We start from the raw sequence: 21,912 nt of genomic DNA, 5'->3' as shown, positions 1-21,912 counted from the left end.
ACCTCTTTAACGCTGGTCGGACTCTTCATGTTGAGTATAGCTTGGCATTTATCCGGATTTGCTTCAATTCCTCTTTGTGTGAGCATAAAACCCAAGAATTTGCCAGCTTCTACTACGAAGGTGCATTTCACGGGGTTAAGTCGCATACCATGTCTTCTTATAGTGTCGAATACTTGGGTGAGGTCGGACAGTAACGACTCTTCATTTTGCGTTTTTATTAACATGTCGTCCATGTAGAATTCCATGACTTTCCCAATGTTGTCCGCGAAGACTTTATTCATTAATCATTGATAAGTGGCTCCTGCGTTTTTGAGTCCGAATGGCAAGACGATGTAGCAGTAGTTTGCTTTCAGGGTCAAAAAGGAGGTTTTTTTTGGTCCGGTGGGTACATCGGGATTTGATTGTATCCCGAATAGGCGTCCATAAATGAGAGGTATTTGTATCCGGAGGAAGCATCCACCAGTGTGTCGATACTTGGAAGTGGATAAGGATCTTTTGGGCAGGCTTTGTTGAGATCCATGTAGTCGGTGCACATCCGCCACTTCCCATTTGATTTTTTCACCAAGATGATGTTAGCTAGCCATAGTGCATACTTAAATTTTCTTATGAATCCTGTCTCCAGTAGAGCTTGTACTTGCTCCTCCACGGCTTGGGATCGTTCTGGTTTAAATTTTCTACGTCTCTGCTATACTGGCTGAGATCCTGGGTTAATTGCCAACTTGTGGCACATTAACTTAGGGCCTATGCCTGGCATGTCTGCGGCCTTCCATGCAAAGAGGTCGGCATTGTCTCTTAAGAACTGTATGAGTGACTCCTTTATATCTCCTTTTAGGATTGTGCCGATATTGGTTGTTTTGTCTGGGACATCTCCGATCTGGACTTTTTCTATTTCGCCTTCGGGTTGTGGACGAAGTTCTTCCCGCCCTCGAACTCCCCCAAGTTCGATGGCGTGGAATTCTTCTCCTCTGCCTCTAAGGTTTAGACTTTCGTTGTAACAACAGCGTGCCGTCTTCTAGTCTGTTCTTATCGTAGCTATTTCTTCTGTGGTTGGGAACTTCATGTACAAGTATGGAGTCGAGACTACTGCGCCGAGCTGATTTAATATTGTCCGACCTATTAGGGCATTGTAGGCTGAACTCACGTTGACCATGATGTAATCTATGTTGAGTGTCCTTGACCGGTTTCCTTTTCCAAAGGTTGTGTGTAGTGAGATGTATCCAAGTGGTTGGATTGGAGTGTCTCCTAGCCCAAATAGGCTGTTTGGATATGCTCTGAGTTCTTTTTCTTCTAGGCCGAGTTTGTCGAAGGCGGTTTTGAATAAGATGTTGGCCGAGCTTCCCTGGTCTACCAGTGTGTGGTGGAGATTAGCATTGGCCAATATGATAGTGATGACTGATGAGCGGATAATTTATACGCTTTTTGGCATTGTTTTTAGTATATTTTTAGTAGAATCTAGTTACTTTTAGGGATGTTTTTAATAGATTTTGTGTTAAATTCACATTTCTGGACTTTACTATGAGTTTGTGTGTTTTTCTGTGATTTCAAGTATTTTCTGGCTGAAATTGAGGGACTTGAGCAGAAATCAGATTCAGAGGTTGAAAAAGGACTGCTGATGCTGTTGGATTCTGACCTCCCTGCACTCAAAGTGTATTTTCTGGAGCTACAGAACTCGAAATGGCGCGCTTCCAATTGTGTTGGAAAGTAGACATCCAGGGCTTTCCAGCAATATATAATAGTCCATACTTTGGCCAAGAATTGACGACGTAAATTGGCGTTCAACGCCAGATTTCTACCCAAATCTGGCGTCCAGCGCCAGAAAAGGATCCAAAACCAGAGTTGAACGCCCAAACTGGCACAAAAACTGGCGTTCAACTCCACAAATGGCCTCTGCACGTGCAACACTTAAGCTCAGCCCAAACACACACCAAGTGGGCCCCGGAAGTGGATTTATACATCAAATACTTACTCATGTAAACCCTAGTAGCTAGTTTATTATAAATAGGACCTCTTACTATTGTATTAGACATCTTTGGATTACCTTATGATCCTTTAATCACGTTTTGGGGGCTGGCCATCTCGGCCATGCCTGGACCTTTCACTTATGTATTTTTAACGGTAGAGTTTCTACACTCCATAGATTAAGGTGTGGAGCTCTGCTGTTCCTCAAAGATTAATGCAAAGTACTTCTGTTTTCTATTCAATTCATCTTATTTCGGTTCTAAGATATCCATTCGCACCCAAGAACGCGATGAAGGTGATGATTATGTGTGACGCTCATCATCCTTCTCCTTTATGAACGCGTGCCTGACAAACACTTCTGTTCTACATGAAATAAGCTAGAATGAATATCTCTTAGATCTCCTAACCAGAATCTTCGTGGCGTAAGCTAGAATGATGGCGGCATTCAAGAGAATCCGGAAGGTCTAAACCTTGTCTGTGGTATTCCGAGTAGGATTCAATGATTGAATGACTATGACGAGCTCCTAACTCGCGATTGCAGGGCGTTAGTGACAGACGCAAAAGGATAGTAAATCCTATTCCAGCATGATCGAGAACCGACAGATGAATAGCCGTGCCATGACAGGGTGCGTGAGCATATTATTCACTGAGAGGATAAGATGAAGCCATTGGCAAGGGTGATGCCTCCAGACGATTAGCCGTGCCGTGACAGGGCATTGGATCATTTTCCCGAGAGATGACCGAAAGTAGCCATTGACAGTGGTGACGTATCACATAGAGCCAGCCATGGAAAGGAGTAAGACTGATTGGATGAAGACAGCAGGAAAGCAGAGGTTCAGAGGAACAAAAAGCATCTCCATTCGCTTATCTGAAATTCCTACCAATGAATTACATAAGTATTTCTATCCCTTCTTTTATTTATTATTCGAAAACACCCTTATCACTTTATATCTGCCTGACTGAGATTTACAAGGTGACCATAGCTTGCTTCATGCCAACAATCTCCGTGGGATTCGACCCTTACTCACGTAAGGTATTACTTGGACGACCCAGTGCACTTGCTGGTTAGTTGTATCGAAGTTGTGACAATTTATGAATGTGTAATCACGATTACGCGTACCAAGTTGCTCACGTGCCAGGAATAGTTTGAGCCTGGACATCACAATTTCGTGCACCAAGTTTTTGGCGCCGTTGCCGGGGATTGTTTGAGTTTGGACAACTGACGGTTCATCTTGTTGCTCAGATTAGGTAATTTTCTTTTTTGTTTTGTTTTCAAAAAATTTTTCAAAAAGCTTTCAAAAAATTTTTCTTTTGTTTTCGAAAAAAAAAAATAAAATAAAATAAAATAATAAAAATAATGTTTTCAAAAATAAATTATTCTATGGCTTCAAAATTTTTAAGAATGAATTCTAGTGTTTCATGAAATATGTTGAATCATATCTGGCTGTAAAGCCATACCCAAACTACTTTGGGATTGGTATTCAACTAATCACTCCAGCCCATGTAATTATATGCTAAAGCTTGGCTGACTGTTAAGCCATGCCAGACCCTTTGATTGGAGCTTTAAGACTAACATGGCAAGATTCCTGGAATTCATATTAAAAATTTTGGAATCCTTATTTTCTTTTTCAAAAGAATTTTTCGAAAAATATAAAATAAAAATCCAAAAAAAAATTAGAAAATCATAAAAATCAAAAATATTTTTTTGTTTCTTGTTTGAGTCTTGAGTCATATCATAAGTTTGGTGTCACTTGCATATGCATCTTGCATTTTTCGAAAATTTCATACATTCATGGTGTTCTTCATGATCTTCAAGTTGTTCTTGGTAAGTCTTCTTGTTTGATCTTGATGATTTTTTGTTTTGTGTCTTTTCATGTTTATCATATGCATTCTTGAATTCTTAGTGCGTAAGCATTAAAGAATTCTAAGTTTGGTGTCTTGCATGTTTTCTTTGCATTAAAGGTTTTTCAAAATTGTGTCTATGATGTTCATCTTGGCATTCAAAGTGTTCTTGGTGTTCATCTTGACATTCATAGCATTCTTGCATGCATCACATGTTTTGATCTAAAAATTTCATGCATTGCATAATTTTCATGTTTTTCATAAAAATTTCAAAAATCAAAAAAATATCTTTCCCTTTTTTTCTCCTCAAATTCGAAAATTTGGATTGACTTTTTCAAAAATTTTTAAAATCAAGTTGTTTCTTATGAGTCAAATCAAATTTTCAATTTGAAAATCTTATCTTCTTCAAAATCTTTTTCAAAAATCAAATCTTTTTCAAAATTTTTGGTTATTTTCGAAAATTCCAAAAATATTTTTTTCAAAAATCTTTTTCTTATTTTTATCACAAATTTTCGAAAATAACATAATCAATTAATGTTTTGATTCAAAAATTTGAAGTTTGTTACTTGCTTGTTAAGAAAGATTCAAACTTTAAGTTCTAGAATCATATCTTGTGATTTCTTATGAATCAAGTCATTAATTGAGATTTTAAAAATCAAATCTTTTTCAAAACTAATTTCAATCATATCTTTTCAAAAATATCTTCTTATCTTGTCTTTTTCAAAAATATCTTTCCAATATATCTTTTCTAACCTCCTAACTTCTTATCTTTTCAAAATTTGTTTTAACTAACTAACTAACTTTTTGTTTGTTTCTTAACTTTTTCAAAACTACCTAACTAACTCTCTCTCTCTAATTTTCGAAAATATCTCCCCTCTTTTTTTTCAAAAATTTCTTTTTAATTAACTAATTATTTTTATTTTTTATTTTTTATTTCAAAAATTTTCGAAAATTACTAACATTTTTCAAAAACCATTTTCAAAATTCACTAACTCTTTTTCAAAAATAATTTTCGAAAATTCCCTCCTTCTCTCTCATCTTATTCTATTTATTTATTCATATACTAACATCTCTCCCTCACATCATCACCAAATTCGAACCCCCTCTTCTATCTGTGTTCGAATTTCTTCCTCTTTTCTTCTACTCACATAAGGGAACCTCTGTACTATGGTAAAGAGAATCTCTATTATTATTATTATTTTTCTGTGCCCTCTTCTTTGTCATATGAGCAGGAGCAAGGATAAGAACATTCTTGTGGAAGCAGATCCAGAACCTGAAAGGACTCTGAAGAGAAAATTAAGAGAAGCTAAAATACAACAATCCAGAGATAACCTTTCAGAAATTTTCGAACAGGCAGAGGAGATGGCAGCCGAAAATAATAATAATGTAAGGAAGATGCTTGGTGACTTTACTGCACCTAATTCCAATTTACATGGAAGAAGCATCTCCATTCCTGCCATTGGAGCAAACAATTTTGAGCTGAAACCTCAATTAGTTTCTCTGATGCAGCAGAACTGCAAGTTTCATGGACTTCCATCTGAAGATCCTTTTCAGTTCTTAACTGAATTCTTGCAGATATGTGATACTGTTAAGACTAATGGAGTAGATCCTGAAGTCTACAGGCTCATGCTTTTCCCTTTTGCTGTAAGAGACAGAGCTAGATTATGGTTGGATTCCCAACCCAAAGATAGCCTGAACTCTTGGGATAAGCTGGTCACGGCTTTCTTAGCCAAGTACTTTCCTCCTCAAAAGTTGAGCAAGCTTAGAGCTGATGTTCAAACCTTCAGACAGAAAGAAGGTGAATCCCTCTATGAAGCTTGGGAAAGATACAAACAGTTGACCAAAAAGTGTCCTTCTGACATGCTTTCAGAATGGACCATCCTGGATATATTCTATGATGGTTTATCTGAGCTATCAAAGATGTCACTGGACACTTCTGCAGGTGGATCCATTCACCTAAAGAAAATGCCTGCAGAAGCTCAAGAACTCATTGACATGGTTGCTAATAACCAGTTCATGTACACTTCTGAAAGGAATCCTGTGAATAATGGGACGCCTATGAAGAAGGGAGTTCTTGAAGTTGATACTCTGAATGCCATATTGGCTCAGAATAAAATATTGACTCAGCAAGTCAATATGATTTCTCAGAGTCTGAATGGAATGCAAGCTGTATCCAACAGTACTCAAGAGGCTTCTCCTGAAGAAGAAGCTTATGATCCTGAGAACCCTGCAATAGCAGAGGTGAACTACTTAGGTGAACCTTATGGAAACACCTATAACTCATCATGGAGAAATCATCCAAATTTCTCATGGAAGGATCAAAAGCCTCAACAAGGCTTTAACAATGGTGGAAGAAACAGGTTTAACAACAGCAAGCCTTTTCCATCATCAACTCAGCAACAGACAGAGAACTCTGAACAAAATGCTTCTAATTTAGCAAATCTAGTCTCTGATCTATCTAAAGCCACTGTAAGTTTCATGAATGAAACAAGGTCTTCCATTAGAAATCTGGAAGCACAAGTGGGCCAGCTGAGTAAAAGGATCACTGAAATCCCTCCTAGTACTCTCCCAAGTAATACAGAAGAGAATCCAAAAGGAGAGTGCAAGGCCATTGACATAAGCGCCATGACCGAACCTGTGAGGAGAGGAGAGGACGTGAATCCCAAGGAGGAAGACCCCCTGGGACGTCCAGTCGTCAATAAGGAGCTTCCCTCTGAGGAACCAAAGGAATTTGAGACTCATCTAGAGACCATAGAGATTCCATTGAACCTCCTTATGCCCTTCATGAGCTCTGATGAGTATTCCTCTTCTGAAGAGAATAAGGATGTTAATGAAGAGCAAACTGCCAAGTTTCTTGGTGCAATCATGAAGCTGAATGCCAAATTATTTGGCATTGATGCTTGGAAAGTTGAACCTCCCTTGTTCATCAATGAACTAAGTGATCTGGATCAACTGACATTGCCTCAGAAGAGACAGGATCCTGGAAAGTTCATAATACCTTGTACCATAGGCACCATGATCTTTAAGGCTCTGTGTGACCTTGGTTCAGGAATAAACCTCATGCCCCTCTCTGTAATAGAGAAACTGGGAATCTATGGGGTGCAAGCTGCTAAAATCTCACTAGAGATGGCAGACAGCTCAAGAAAACAGGCTTATGGACAAGTAGAAGATGTATTAGTAAAGGTTGAGGGCCTTTACATACCTACTGATTTCATAGTCCTGGATACTGGAAAGGAAGAGGATGAATCCATCATCCTAGGAAGACCTTTCCTGGCCACTGCAAGAGCTGTGATTGATGTTGACAGAGGTGAAATAGTCCTTCAATGGAATGAGGACTCCCTTGTGTTTAAAACTCAAGGATCTCCCTCTGCAACCATGAAGAGGAAGCATGAAAAGCTTCTCTCAAAGCAGAGTCAACCAGAGCCCCCACAGTCAAACTCTAAGTTTGGTGTTGGGAGGCCACAACCAAACTCTAAGTTTGGTGTTGAACTCCCATATCCAAACTCTAAGTTTGGTGTTGGAGAGTCTCAACAAAGCTCTGCACATCTGTGAGGCTCCATGAGAGCCCACTGTCAAGCTATTGACATTAAAGAAGCGCTTGTTGGGAGGCAACCCAATGTTTATCTAATTCTTATTTTTATTGTTTTTCATGTTTTCTTAGGTTCATGATCATGTGGAGTCACAAAATAAATATAAAAATTGAAAACGGAATCAAAAACAGCAGAAGAAAAATCACACCCTGGAGGAGCATCTGTCTGGCGTTCAAACGCCAGAACAGAGCATGGTTCTGGCGCTGAACGCCCAGAACAAGCATGGTTCTGGCGTTCAACGCCAGAAATGGCAGCAAAGGGGCGTTGAACGCCCAAAAAGGGCACCAACCTGGCGCTGAACGCCCAGAGTTGTGTGCAAGGGCATTTTACATGCCTAAATTGGTGCAGGGATGTAAATGCCTTGACACCTCAGGATCTGTGGACCCCACAGTATCCCCACCTACCTCATCATCTCTCTTCCCATTCATGATCATCCCTTCTACTTTCCATTTACCACTCACATCCATACACCCACTACCTTCAAAATTCAACATCTCTCTCCCACCCAATCCCACCCATATGGCCGAATACACATTCCCATCCATCTCCTCTATATCTTCTTCTTATTCTTCTATTCTTTCTTCTTTTGCTCGAGGGCGAGCAACATTCTAAGTTTGGTGTGGTAAAAGCATAGCTTTTTTTGTTTTTTCCATAACCATTGATGGCACCTAAGGCCAGAGAAACCTCTAGAAAGAGGAAAGGAAAGACAAAAGCTTCCATCAAGGGTCTATAGCTCAGTGGTAGAACATTTGACTGCAAATCAAGAGATCCCTGAGATACCTCAGGGGATACATTTTCTTTCACACAATTATTGGAAGCAACTAAGGGTGGAACATCAAGAGCACTCCATCATCCTTCATGAAATCAGAGAAGATCTAAAAGCAATGAAGGAGGAGCAGCAAAGACAAGGAAGAGACATAGAAGAGCTCAAGGACATCACTAAGGTGGATTCATTCCTTGTTCTTATTTCTTCTGTTTTTCGTTTTCTATGTTATGTGCTTATCTATGTTTGTGTCTTCATTACATGATCATTAGTAGTAATAACTATGTCTTAAAGCTATGAATGTCCTATGAATCCATCACCTCTCTTAAATGAAAAATGTTTTAATTCAAAAGAACAAGAAGTACATGAGTTTCGAATTTATCCTTGAACTTAGCTTAATTATATTGATGTGGTGACAATGCTTCTTGTTTTCTGAATGTATGCTTGAACAGTGCATATGTCTTTTGAAATTGTTGTTTAAGAATGTTAAATATGTTGGCTCTTGAAAGAATGATGACTAGGAGACATGTTATTTGATAATCTGAAAAATCATAAAAATGATTCTTGAAGCAAGAAAAAGCAGCAAAAAAACAAAGCTTGCAGAAAAAAAAAGAAAAAAAATTAGGCAAAAAAAAATAGAAAGAAAAAGAAAAAGCAAGCAGAAAAAGCCAAAAGCTCTTAAAACCAAGAGGCAAGAGCAAAAAGCCAATAACCCTTAAAACCAAAAGGCAAGGGCAAATAAAAAGGATCCCAAGGCTTTGAGCATCAGTGGATAGGAGGACCTAAAGGAATAAAATCCTGGTCTAAGCGGCTAAACCAAGCTGTCCCTAACCATGTGCTTGTGGCGTGTAGGTGTCAAGTGAAAACTTGAGACTGAGCAGTTAAAGTCAAGGTCCAAAGCAAAAAAAGAGTGTGCTTAAGAACCCTGGACACCTCTAATTGGGGACTTTAGCAAAGCTGAGTCACAATCTGAAAAGGTTCACCCAATTATGTGTCTGTGGCATTTATGTATCCGGTGGTAATACTGGAAAACAAAGTGCTTAGGGCCACGGCCAAGACTCATAAAGAAGCTGTGTTCAAAAATCATCATACTGAACTAGGAGAGTCAATAACACTATTCGAAATCTGAAGTTCCTATAGATGCCAATCATTCTAAACTTCAATGGATAAAGTGAGATGCCAAAACTATTCAAGAGGCAAAAAGCTATAAGTCCCGCTCATATGATTGCAGCTATGTTTCATTGATAGTTTGAAATTTATAGTATATTCTATTCTTTTTATCCTATTTTGATTTTCAGTTGCTTGGGGACAAGCAACAATTTAAGTTTGGTGTTGTGATGAGCGGATAATTTATACGCTTTTTGGCATTGTTTTTAGTATATTTTTAGTAGAATCTAGTTACTTTTAGGGATGTTTTTAATAGATTTTGTGTTAAATTCACATTTCTGGACTTTACTATGAGTTTGTGTGTTTTTCTGTGATTTCAGGTATTTTCTGGCTGAAATTGAGGGACTTGAGCAGAAATCAGATTCAGAGGTTGAAAAAGGACTGCTGATGCTGTTGGATTCTGACCTCCCTGCACTCAAAGTGGATTTTCTGGAGCTACAGAACTCGAAATGGCGCGCTTCCAATTGCGTTGGAAAGTATACATCCAGGGCTTTCCAGAAATATATAATAGTCCATACTTTGGCCAAGAATTGACGACGTAAACTGGCATTCAACGCCAGCTTTCTACCCAAATCTGGCGTCCAGCGCCAGAAAAGGATCCAAAACCAGAGTTGAACGCCCAAACTGGCACAAAAACTGGCGTTCAACTCCACAAATGGCCTCTGCACGTGCAACACTTAAGCTCAGCCCAAACACACACCAAGTGGGCCCCGGAAGTGGATTTATACATCAAATACTTACTCATGTAAACCCTAGTAGCTAGTTTATTATAAATAGGACCTCTTACTATTGTATTAGACATCTTTGGATTACCTTATGATCCTTTGATCACGTTTTGGGGGCTGGCCATCTCGGCCATGCCTGGACCTTTCACTTATGTATTTTTAACGGTAGAGTTTCTACACTCCATAGATTAAGGTGTGGAGCTCTGCTGTTCCTCAAAGATTAATGCAAAGTACTTCTGTTTTCTACTCAATTCATCTTATTTTGCTTCTAAGATATCCATTCGCACCCAAGAACGTGATGAAGGTGATGATTATGTGTGACGCTCATCATCCTTCTCCTTTATGAACGCGTGCCTGACAAACACTTCTGTTCTACATGAAATAAGCTAGAATGAATATCTCTTAGATCTCCTAACCAGAATCTTCGTGGCGTAAGCTAGAATGATGGCGGCATTCAAGAGAATCCGGAAGGTCTAAACCTTGTCTGTGGTACTCCGAGTAGGATTCAATGATTGAATGACTGTGACGAGCTCCTAACTCGCGATTGCAGGGCGTTAGTGACAGACGCAAAAGGATAGTAAATCCTATTCCAGCATGATCGAGAACCGACAGATGAATAGCCGTGCCGTGACAGGGTGCGTGAGCATATTATTCACTGAGAGGATAAGATGAAGCCATTGGCAAGGGTGATGCCTCCAGACGATTAGCCGTGCCGTGACAGGGCATTGGATCATTTTCCCGAGAGATGACCAAAAGTAGCCATTTACAGTGGTGACGTATCACATAGAGCCAGCCATGGAAAGGAGTAAGACTGATTGGATGAAGACAGCAGGAAAGCAGAGGTTCAGAGGAACAAAAAGCATCTCCATTCGCTTATCTGAAATTCCTACCAATGAATTACATAAGTATTTCTATCCCTTCTTTTATTTATTATTCGAAAACACCCTTATCACTTTATATCTGCCTGACTGAGATTTACAAGGTGACCATAGCTTGCTTCATGCCAACAATCTCCGTGGGATTCGACCCTTACTCACGTAAGGTATTACTTGGACGACCCAGTGCACTTGCTGGTTAGTTGTATCGAAGTTGTGACAATTTATGAATGTGTAATCACGATTACGCGTACCAAGTTGCTCACGTGCCAGGAATAGTTTGAGCCTGGACATCACAATTTCGTGCACCAATGACCATGGGATCGTCATGTCCCAAGATGATGCCCGCTGCGTCCTCTTTAGTAAAAGTGATAGTGGGGATGTCGGGTACTTCTTCTCCTCCCTCAACATGATATACTTCTTTAAGATGTCTTTTGCGAGATGATTTGGAGATCCATCTTCCCGCAAATCCTCTGTGTATCATGTGGATATGTCTCTCTGGTGTACGAGGTGGTCGTTCAGTTCGTCCGACATCTTCGTCCCTTCTTCTTTTTCTTGGTTCGTCTGCTCGGCTGGCTAAGTACCGATCTAGTTTTCCCTCTCTTACCAATTTTTCTATGACATTCTTCAGGTCAAAACATTCGTTGGTGGGATGTCCATAGATTCGATGGTATTTACAATATTCAGTCCGATTTCCTCCTCTTTTTTTGCTTTTGAGTGGGCGAGCTGGGGGTATCTTTTCAGTGTGGCATACTTCTCGATAAACATCTAGAAGAGACACCTGAAGAGGGGTATAATTGTGGTACTTCTTGATCTTTTTCCCATGCTGATCTTCTTTTTTCTTGGACTCTTTGTCCTTATCTCGGGAGGAGTAGGAGAATCCAGACTTTGAGGTCTCTCCTAGTCGAGAGTTTTCCTCCATGTTGATGTATTCTCTACTCGTTCTTGCACTTCATTCAGGGATGTGGGATGTTTTTTTGATATTGAGTGACTAAAAGGTCCTTCTCGTAAGCCATTGATGAGACCCATAATGGCTGCTTCTGTTGGTAGACTTTGTATGTCCAGCCATGCTTTGTTGAATCTTTCCATGTAGCTGCAAAGACTTTTTCGATCTCCTTGCTTGATCCCTAATAGACTTGGGGCGTGCTTAGTTTTGTCTTTCTGGATGGAAAATCTGGCCAGAAACTTCTTGGCTAAGTCGTCAAAGCTTGCGATGGATCTTGGGGGCAGATTGTCGAACTATTTAATTGCTGTTTTTGTTAAGGTAGTCGGGAAGGCTTTGCAGCGAACTACATCTGAGGCGTCAGTGAGGTACATTATACTTCTGAAATTACTGAGGTGATGGCTGGGATCTGTTGTGCCATCGTATAGAGTCATGTCGGGAGGTTTAAAGTCCTTTAGGATTTTGGTCTTCATGATCTCTTTGGTGAATGGGTCTTGGTCCTTACGGGAGCTATCTTCGTGGCCGGATCGAGTAGTTTTGGCTTTGAGATCTGCTTCGAGTTTTAGGAGCTTATCCTCTAACTCGCGGTGTCGCCTAGCTTCCCTTCGTATGTCTTTTTCGACTTCCCGTTGATACTTGACCTCTTTTTCGAGTTGTTTTAGGCGATCCTGAAGTGCCTCCATGGCTCCCGTGTTTAGTGAATTCTTGTCTTTGTTAGGTTGAGAAGCATCGTCTATTGTGACCTCTGCATTCTTGTGTGGCATTCTGTTCTCCAAATCAGAATTGTGGTCGTTGTCAAGGTTGTCCACCATGATGATGGGATGACTTCTAGGTTCTCCGGCAACGGCGCCAATGTTCTGAGGGTTACCTGAAACTGTAGGTCGATCTCGGACGAGATCTTCTGTGCTGATCGGTGCTGACGTGACCGGCTTGTAAATGGTGGCCGGAGCCGCTGTGTCCGACTTGTTGGACTTGGTGGTGGCACTGATCCTTTGTCACCGGAGGGGGGTACCTGCAAGGGACTCCGATGCTTAAGTTAGCAAGGGTATTAAGCAGGTTTTTAGTAGAATCAGAGTATGAGTTATACCTGGGTGCTCCAATGTATTTATAATGTTGTAGAGTGATCTTTTCTAGAGATAAGATAGTTATCTTATCTTATCTTTGAGTGAAGTCATCTTATCTTTAGGGAAACCGTCCTTATCTTTCTAGGCTTTGGCTGCCTTTAGATTTGGGTCGTGTTCCTTTGTCTGGGCCTTCTTGGGCCTCTGTAGTGATTTGGCCGATCTCTTTTAAGAAGAGGTCGGGTAGTTCTAACCTGAAGAGGTCGGTTGACTCAGCCCGGGTCGGACAGTTCGACCCAGGGTATGAACAGATATGAATACTTGTTTGATTGAATTATTGTGTAGTTTTGTAAAACGGACTATTTTTGAAGTGTTTCTTTAAAGTTATTTCTTCTAAAGTTTTTTAATCGAGTTTAATCCGTTGGAAATTGATTTGAGTTTGAATTGGTTTTCTTGAAATATGAAAATGGTATGCACTTTTGGATTCAGCTTGATTTTGAACTGATTTGATTTTGAACCCGTTAAAGAGGGTTGTGGAATGGTTTAGTTGGACGCGGAAAGGGTGGCGAAGTCCAAGTTTTAGGGGAGGTGTTGCCGAAACTCCTATAAAATCCGAGATTTTAGTGAAATGTCCTTTCAAAAATTATGAGTTTAAAATTTTTATTATTTCATTTAAATTGTTTAAGAATGTTATGAATTATGTTTTGAAATGAAGTATTGAAAAGAGAATTATGATTTAGCCTAGTTTCTTAAGAAAAGTATTCTATCTCTTTTGGGAGCGAATCATTTAGAAGAAACTTATGTTTAAGGCTGTTTTAAATATGAAAATGGTTTATGTTTTAGGAAAATTGTCTTGAGGATTTTCAATTGAAGGAGTTTCAGTGACTTTGAAAGAACTTGAATTTCGATTGAAAAGTCTCATTTTACAAGGTCTTAGGAAAAGTTTAAAGTATTCTTTAAATTCTGAGTTGGGAAAAACTAGAACAATTTCTGAGCAGCTGGAAACGCTCAGGATTTAATCATGAAATTGGAGTTGGTTTTGATTTAGGTAAAAGAGATGGTTTCTTTGAAAATTTGTTCGGAGTAATTGATACACGACTTGGTTTGGCTTAAATCCTCTTTTTATTTATTCAAATCAAGAAATTAAGATTTTAAAGATTTTAATCAATTTGAGGAAATGGGTTAAGTTATTCTCCTCTAAAGTCTTGAGACTTGCTGAGGAATTTTTATTACTACATCCTGTTTTAGGATGAATGATTTTGAATCTTTTAGAAGAAACTTTTAATTTGGTGTGGTTTTTGAAATATTTTGGGAAGATGTTGTGGATGGTGACTGTGTTTTAAAAAGGAGAATTTACATTTGAGGAAAAGTGGTTTGTGAGCTTGAAATAATTTGAGAAATGAGAATTTTAAAGTTAAGACAGAGATGGATTGATTTTGGTTTTCAAGTAAAGAGATTTGAGAAAAAGTGGCTTATGGCTTGAATGATGATTGATTTGATATGAATTGTTAATGAAGTGCGAAAATGATGATGAATAAATGAATATGTGGCTTTTGCACTTCTTTTATCTGAGATACGAGTTTTTCTGGGTAAAGTACCGTGGCTTGCCACCACGTGTTTTAGGTTGAGACTCGATACTCTGTTAACCCTACGACGTAAGAGTGGCCAGGCACTTCTAAATTTACGGGAATGGTACCCCCATTGAGCGATATATATATATACACTCATGGGGATGCGCGTCGGGGACAGTCCAAGGATTTAGCAAAACCGGACTTGTCGGGTTGGCATGATAACCGACAGATGAGACTCATCAGCCATAGGACAGGCATTCATCATATGCATCTATGTGACATTGTTTGGGTGTGCATATTGTACTTGGTGTGCCTATGTGAATAATTATGTTTAATTGCTAATTGCTCTACTTGATGTAACTGCTTGATTGTGCTTGAACTTTTCTACTTGTGTTTGTGACTGAAACTTGGTTATATTGTAGTGTATTGGCTGTTGTTTGGATTGTTTGGGCCTAGGCTATGGTTGATTATAAGATGGGCCAAAGGCCGTGTTTGATTTGAATTTTTTGTTCAGAAGAGTATGAAAAACTAAACTGGTTCAGCATAGATTTAATGAACCTCTGCTTGGAACAGGTTGGTCATTCATGCTGTTTAGGAAAAACCTTTTGAAAGGCTTTTGAATTTTGAAGAAATAACAGTTTTCTCTTTCAGAAAAGAATTCAGAGTTTAATGGTAAATCTTTGGTTCTTTAGAAGAATGCATAAGACGGTTATTAATCACTATGCTTTAAAAAAAAGTTTTATTTCACGTATTCTATTATAGTAATTCTCTAACCTCATAGTGAGAACCTGTGAGGACGATGTTCTCACTCCCCTACAGGTCTTTTTTTTTAGGTTATGGGCGATGAAGTTCGAAAGAACTTATTTACTCATTTTATGTTTTAAACTTTGTATTGTATTAGTTACTTTTTCCCTCGCCTTATATCATTACGAGTTTTTTTTTAAGAGGGATAAAAATTTGATTATGTAATGCTTATAAAATTATATATATATATATATATATCCTTTGTAAGTATTGATATTTGTATGGATGTAAATTATTTATTAAAAAGTATTTTGAGCGGTAATTCGGTTTAACCTTTAAACAGACTCATATTTTAGTATTAAATATTTTAAGCATCGTCGTAATACTCGAGCTATCAGAGTAGCGCATTTGAAAGCGTGGCATTTTGATAGTTAGGGTGTTACACCTAGAGTTTCGGTAAAACCTTTAAATGAATTATTAGTATAATTTAAAAATCAATTTAAATTTATTATTTTTAATTTAATTAAGTATGACTATAATTTTTATCTAATATTTAATCTTTTCAACATTTTTTTATTATGATAATTATATAATTATATTTATATTAACTTATTTTTTCAGTGTACCTTTGAAAAGAAATAAAGTAAGTGAATTGTCCAAACTTTTAAAAGTGAAAGTATACGATGCAAAGAGAAAATTTAAATAAAAAAACATCTTTAAAAGTTTTCTAATGTATTGGAAATAATATAATTATAAATAAAAAGGTATTGAATATTTGTTTGATCTACTAATTTATAAATATTATAGTCTCATTGCACATTTAAGTCCTTTCGATAATTAAATTCAATTAAATTGGCTCATGATTAACAAAAATTAGTGTCATTAGTGAGACGGTGTTAGACACCCTCCAACTCTTCACAATCGCGAACATTCGTATCTTATACTTTTTAATATCAATACCTTCTTTTTCTTTGTTTGTTTCTTCCTCATCGTCATTCTTTTTTTGGTGTTGTTGCTGCAGTTTTTTTTTTTACTTCTCCTCCTCTTTCTCTCCTTGATAGTTTTGCAACATTATTATGTATTTCTTCTTTTTTTTATTTAATTTTTTTATTTTTATTCTTATTAAAAGAATAAAATAAGAAGAATTATAAAAGAGTGAAACAAGAAACAAAAGATGATCAAGAAAAGAAGAGAAAGATGATAATGACGATGAAAAAAAAGTAGTGAAGTTTTTGAGTTATGCAAAATTTATCAAAAAATAGAACCAAAATTTTTTAACTGACACAAGAAATTTCACAATTTTGATATCGAAATTTCATAACTGTAGTATAAAAATTCGTTAACTGTGTCATTTTAACTAAATGATGCACTGATTGAACGAGTTGGGTGGTATTTAATTCATATATAAGATTTAGCCATTTATTTATCATTTACAACACAAATTGATATATTTTTTATTCCAAAATATATTTAAATGTATTTTATTGGTTGAGCGAGTTAAGGTTTTGAACTCATGATTCTTTAAACATTTCTTTTGTTATTACCTAAATTTTATGTGTTATTTCTTAACTAAATGTTATGTTTTGTTATCACTAAATTGATTTTGTGATATTAAAGTAAAGAAGAAGATGAAGAATTTTAAGTTATACACAATTTTTTAAAAATTTCTTAATCGTAACATAGAAATTTCTTAACCATGTTATTTTCAACTAAATGAGGCACATTTCTTATCATTGAACAAGTTCGGCATTATTGAATTCTTATATAATATTTGCCATTCACAACACAAATTAAGGGTAAAAAACGCATTTAAGTCAAGGAGAGAAGTTTATTACGCATATAAGCCAAACAAGAATCTGATACAAGAATCAGCCAAAGCACACTTTAATGTAATTCGAAACAACTTTATTCGAATTACATTCCTTAATAATTCGAATCAATACAGCTCGAATTATTCCTAACCATTGCGTACAAGTAATTCGAATCAACTTAGAACGAATTATAAAAGCATAATTCGAATTGTGTCAATTCGAATTAGTAGGAACACGTGCGTAGGAGGAAGTTCGAATCAAATTGATTCGAATTACTCACATTTTGAATCAAATGGTAATTCGAATTACACATTGTACAATAAGATACTAGAAAAAATATTATATAATATAAAAAAATATACCAAAAAGAAGTATAAAACAAGATTATAGTAAATTAATTTTAGTATAAAATTATTAAATATAAATTAATTTTAACTCCTATTAGTACATTGAATTAAAAATAACATATAAAAATGTACTTGCATTTATTAAATTTTAATAACATATAAAAATTTAATGACTTTTTAAATATTTTTTTTATAATAGGAGTACATTTTTATATACTTTAAATACTTTATATAAAAATGTACTTGTATTTATCATACAAAAATAAAGTGTTGTGCCAATATAATAACATTATAACATTTTAAATCAATTTTTTTCTAGGATTTTAGATTAAAAGCAGCACATGAAAAAATATTATTGGTATTTTAAAGCTAACTTAATTAAAAAAGATAGAACTGTAATTTTTTGGATTTTATGTACATAATTAGGCTAATTTTTTTTAATATTGATCAAAGATGTGTGTTACACTATGTTATTTGGTTTCAAGTAAATTTTACTCTACTATATTTTTTTTTACTTTTCAAAAGATACAAATCTAAAAAATTTTATAAAACGTCAATGATATTTTCTTTTAAATTAATTTATAAAATTTTTTAGATTTGTGTCTTCTGAAAAAGTAAAAAAAAATCATAGTAGAGTAAAACTTACCTAAAACCAAATAACATAGTGTAACACACATCTTTGATCAATGTTAAAAAAAATTAGCCTAATTATGTACATAAAATCCTAAAAAATACAGTTCTATCTTTTTTAATTAAGTTAGCTTTAAAATACCAATAATACTTTTTTATGTGTTGCTTTTAATCTAAAATCCTAGGAAAAAAATTGATTTAAAATGTTATAATGTTATTATATTGGCACAACACTTTAGTTTTGTATGATAAATACAAGTACATTTTTATATAAAGTATTTAAAGTATATAAAAATGTACCCCTATTATAAAAAAAATATTTAAAAAATCATTAAATTTTTATATGTTATTAAAATTTAATAAATACAAGTACATTTTTATATGTTATTTTTAATTTAATGTACTAATAGGAGTTAAAAATAATTTATATTTAATAATTTTATACTAAAATTAATTTACTATAATCTTGTTTTATACTTCTTTTAGTATATTTTTTTATATGATATAGTATTTTTTCTAGTATCTTATTGTACAATGTGTAATTCGAATTACCATTTGATTTGAAATGTGAGTAATTCCAATCAATTTGATTCGAACTTCCTCCCACGCACGTATTCCTACTAATTCGAATTGACACAATTCGAATTATGCTTTTATAATTCGTTCTAAGTTGATTCGAATTACTTGTACGCAATGGTTGGGAATAATTCGAGCTGTATTGATTCGAATTATTAAGGAATGTAATTCGAATAAAGTTGTTTCGAATTACATTAAAGTATGCATTGGCGGATTCTTGTATCAGATTCTTGTTTGGCTTATATGCGTAATAAACTTCTCTCCTTGACTTAAATGCGTTTTTTACCCATAAATTAATGTATTTTTTTGCTCTGAAACATATTTGAATGTATTTTGATCGCTAAGTGAGTTAAGGTTTTAAACTTGTGATTTTTTAAATATTTTTTATGTCATTTACCAAAAATTTCTGTGTCATTTCTCACTAAATGTTATATTTTGTTATTACTAAATTGATTGTCTGGTATTAAACTAAGGAAGAAGAAAAGGAGGAGGCCGAAATTTTGAGTTATGCAGAATTTATTAGAAAATAGCACGAATATTTTCTAACCGTGACAGAAAAAGTTTCTCAGTTTTGACACTGAAATTTCTCAAGCGTAACACAGGTTTTTGTTAAGAGGGTAAAAGAGGAAGAAGAAGATGAATATCAGAAAATAGTACCAAAACTTTTTAACCATGACACAAGAAGTTTCTCAATTTTGACACCAAAAATTCGTAACCATTACATAAAATATTTTTAACTAGTCATTTTTAACTAAATGATGTACTTTTCTTATCATTAAACTAGTTAGGTGGTATTGAATTCATATATAAGATTTAGTCATTTATGTGTCATTCACAACACAAATTATATTTTTTATTTTAAAATATATTTGAATATATTTTATTAGTTGAGTGAGTTAAGATTTTGAACTTATAATTTTTTAAATATTTTTTTGTTATTTATCAAAAATTTACGTGTCATATCTAACTAGATGTTAGGTTTTGCTGCTACTGAATTAATTGTGTGGTATTAAACATTTAAACTAAAGAAGAAGAGGAATTTTGAGTTATACAAAATTTTTCAAAAAATAACATCAAAATTTTTTAACTATGACACAAAAATTTTTTTAATGTTCTTTTCTCCTATATCTTTCTAATTCTCAGCAACTTAACTAAGGAAAAAGATGAAATAGAATTCATCAAATTAGAAGAATGACATAAAAGTTATTTGTATGAATTTACATAATATACCAATTATTTAGATCATTTACATATTTATCCATACAAAGTTAAAACATCATCCATGTGATATAGAGAAATTTTAGGTGACCAATATCTTTTTAAATATGTTGGTGCGAATTGGTATTAATTAAGAATTGATAAAAAAAATACATAGTTAGTGCCTAGAATTTCGGTAAAATCATTAAATAAATTATTAGTATAATTTAAAAGTCAATTTAAATTTATGATTTTTAATTTAATTAAGTATGAATATAATTTTTATCTAATGGTTAATCTTTTCAATTTTTTTATTATAATAATTATATAATTAAATTTATAATAACTTATTCTTTCCGTGTGTACCTTTGGAGAAAAAGAAAGTAAGTGAAATGTCCCATCTTTTAAAAGTGAAAGTATAGAATGCAAAGAGAAAATTTAAATAACAAAATATGTTTAAAAGTTTTCTAATATATTAGAAATAATATAAATAAAAGGGCATTGAATATATGTTTAATCTACTATTTCTTAAATATTACAGTCTTATTATACATTTAAATTTTGTTGACAACTAAATTCAATTAAGTTGGCTAAATTTCAACAAAAACTAATATCATTAGTGAGAATGTGTTAGACACACTCCAACTCCCACTAATGGGAACATTTGTGTCTCGTGCTTTTTAGTATGAATACATTTTTTTACTTCGCGTTCCTTCTTCTTTTTCGCGTGTTTCCTTCTCATCGTTGTTCTTTTCTTGTTGCTGTTGTAGCTGCGGTATTTTTGCTTTTCCTCCTCCTCTCCTTGGTGGCTTTGCAACATTATGTATTTCTTCTTTTTCTTTATTTGATTTTTTCTTTTGTTTCTTATTTTGAGTAAACTACCGTTTCTACTCATGAAAGTTAAAAACACTAACATAGATGTCCATAAAAGATGAAAATTACCATTTATACCCATGTAAGATTGACTTTTGCAAATAAAATTATTCAAACCCCAAATAATTACATAAAATTTTCAAACTACTCTTGGTGAGTCTCATCCTCCTCAATTCTTCGACTATAGATCTTTCCTTGTGTCACAACTCTCCCTCCTCCTTCTCTTCTCTCACTCTCTCATCCTCTAACTCACTCACTCACAATCTACAGCACCTCTGTCAGCCGTGAACCATCACTGCCGCAGCACCATTCCTCTCTCTCTCTCTCTCTCTCTCTCTCCCTCTCTCCCTCCCTCCCTCCCTCCTAAATGATGCACTTTTCTTATCATTGAACGAGTTGGGTATATAAGGTTTAACCATTTATTTGTCATTCACAACGCATTGATATATTTTTTTTGTTTTAAAACATATTTAAATGTATTTTGTTGGTTGAGCGAATTAAGGTTTTGAATTTGGGATTCTTTAAATATTTCTTTTGTCATTTACCTAAAATTTGTGTCATTTTTAACTAAATGTTATGTTTTGTTATCATTAAATTAATTATGTGGTATTAAACTAAAGAAGAAGATGAGGAGTTTTAAGTTATGCAAAATTTTTAAGAAGAAGAAGATTAGAAAAAAATGGTGACGAGAGAAAGATGAAAAAAAAGGAAGAGGAAAAGAAAGAGAAGCATCAATCGGAGTGTGAAGAAGAGACACATAATAAGTGACACTTGGATGTAAAACACGTTATAACAACTTAGTTGAACTTGATTAAGTATTTTGTTTGGTTGTAAATTTTTTTTTTTAAATAATATGCCTTTCTTATTAGTTATTATTATAGTATTATTTAATATTTCTTACATAGAAGTGTATAATCATATTGGATAATTCAAAAAAGGTAAATTAACTTTTAAATAATTATATTAATACACTGATTTATTAGTAGTAGTAGTAGTAGCAGCAATTTTTGGAATTACGACTTTTACCTAGCTCAATTACTATACTGATCACTTATTTTCACTTATTTTTTCTTTTGGTGACAATACTAACTACATTATTAAACAATACTCTCAATCAGGCACTTTTCTCTAGTCCTTTTACATGCCGGTCTAAAATTGATACTTCTTGATCAAACCAGGGCATTTTAAAAAATATAAATGGAAAAGAACAAGGGGGCAAAAAAAAAAGCAGCAAAAAG

General features: G+C 34.9%; 1 non-coding gene across 1 annotated transcript; it reads right to left on the bottom strand.

Annotated features, from left to right (window-relative positions):
• Nucleotides 1-5,559: 5,559 nt before the first annotated feature.
• Nucleotides 5,560-5,667, bottom strand: LOC112761030 (small nucleolar RNA R71). Its single transcript, XR_003181439.1, has one exon. It is a non-coding gene; the product is annotated as a small nucleolar RNA R71 (small nucleolar RNA).
• Nucleotides 5,668-21,912: the final 16,245 nt, after the last annotated feature.

This window comes from Arachis hypogaea, chromosome 16, assembly GCF_003086295.3.
Source record: "Arachis hypogaea cultivar Tifrunner chromosome 16, arahy.Tifrunner.gnm2.J5K5, whole genome shotgun sequence".
Classification (NCBI taxonomy): Eukaryota; Viridiplantae; Streptophyta; class Magnoliopsida; order Fabales; family Fabaceae; genus Arachis; species Arachis hypogaea.
Note: the sequence above shows the minus strand (reverse complement) of the source record. Positions and strands in the feature narration are given on the sequence as shown.